Source organism: Electrona antarctica (genome assembly GCF_951216825.1).
Source record: "Electrona antarctica genome assembly, chromosome: 3".
Taxonomy (NCBI): domain Eukaryota; kingdom Metazoa; phylum Chordata; class Actinopteri; order Myctophiformes; family Myctophidae; genus Electrona; species Electrona antarctica.
In genome coordinates this window covers 63,135,274-63,136,236 of record NC_136808.1, presented here as the reverse complement: position 1 = coordinate 63,136,236, position 963 = coordinate 63,135,274, and positions in this window count along the sequence as shown.

Genomic DNA, 963 nt, shown 5'->3' with positions numbered 1-963 from the left:
TAGCTACCGTCCCTAGCTACCGTCCCATCGCCTGAAGGGATGCGACGCTCTGATTGGTTCAGAAACTTCATAGCGGTGTTTCAACTTGAAACCGTCTGAAACTTCAAAATAAAATGTCCACCATTTCCGTTGCACTACGCCTTTAAGGCCTATGTGTAGTCCAGGTTTAGGTGATAAGGTGCTCACTCTCTGTTAAGGCCTATTCATAGTCCAGGTTTAGGTGATAAGGTGCTCACTCTCTGTTAAGGCCTATTCATAGTCCAGGTTTAGGTGATAAGGTGCTCACTCTCTGTTAAGGCCTATTCATAGTCCAGGTTTAGGTGATAAGGTGCTCACTCTCTGTTAAGGCCATAATGCACATAAAGACCGCGCGTGCACGTGCACGAGTATTTTGGCTGTTTTTAGGTCAACGTATGGTCCGTTAGCATTTCATGCTAACGGACAATACGTTTTTTATTTTTTACCCCTGGATTATGGGGAATAAAACAAATCTCGGGATGCCGGGCATGGCATCCATTGCAAAGGTGAATTAATCTCGGTTTCTCGGGGGTGGCGCGGAACCAGTTAAGGCCTATTCGTAGTCCAGTTTTCATGACCACCGAAGCGGTGGTCACTTCTTCACCGAAAACTCAACTATGAATAGGCCTTTAGTCTGGACAGGCCTGTACATGGTCTGACTAGGCTGTGAACAGGCCTGTACATGGTCTGACTAGGCTGTGAACAGGCCTGTACATGGTCTGACTAGGCTGTGAACAGGCCTGTACATGGTCTGACTAGGCTGTGAACAGGCCTGTACATGGTCTGACTAGGCTGTGAATAGACCTGTACATGGTCTGACTAGGCTGTGAACAGGCCTGTACATGGTCTGACTAGGCCTGTACATGGTCTGACTAGGCTGTGAATAGACCTGTACATGGTCTGACTAGGCTGTGAATAGACCTGTACATGGTCTGACTAGGCTGT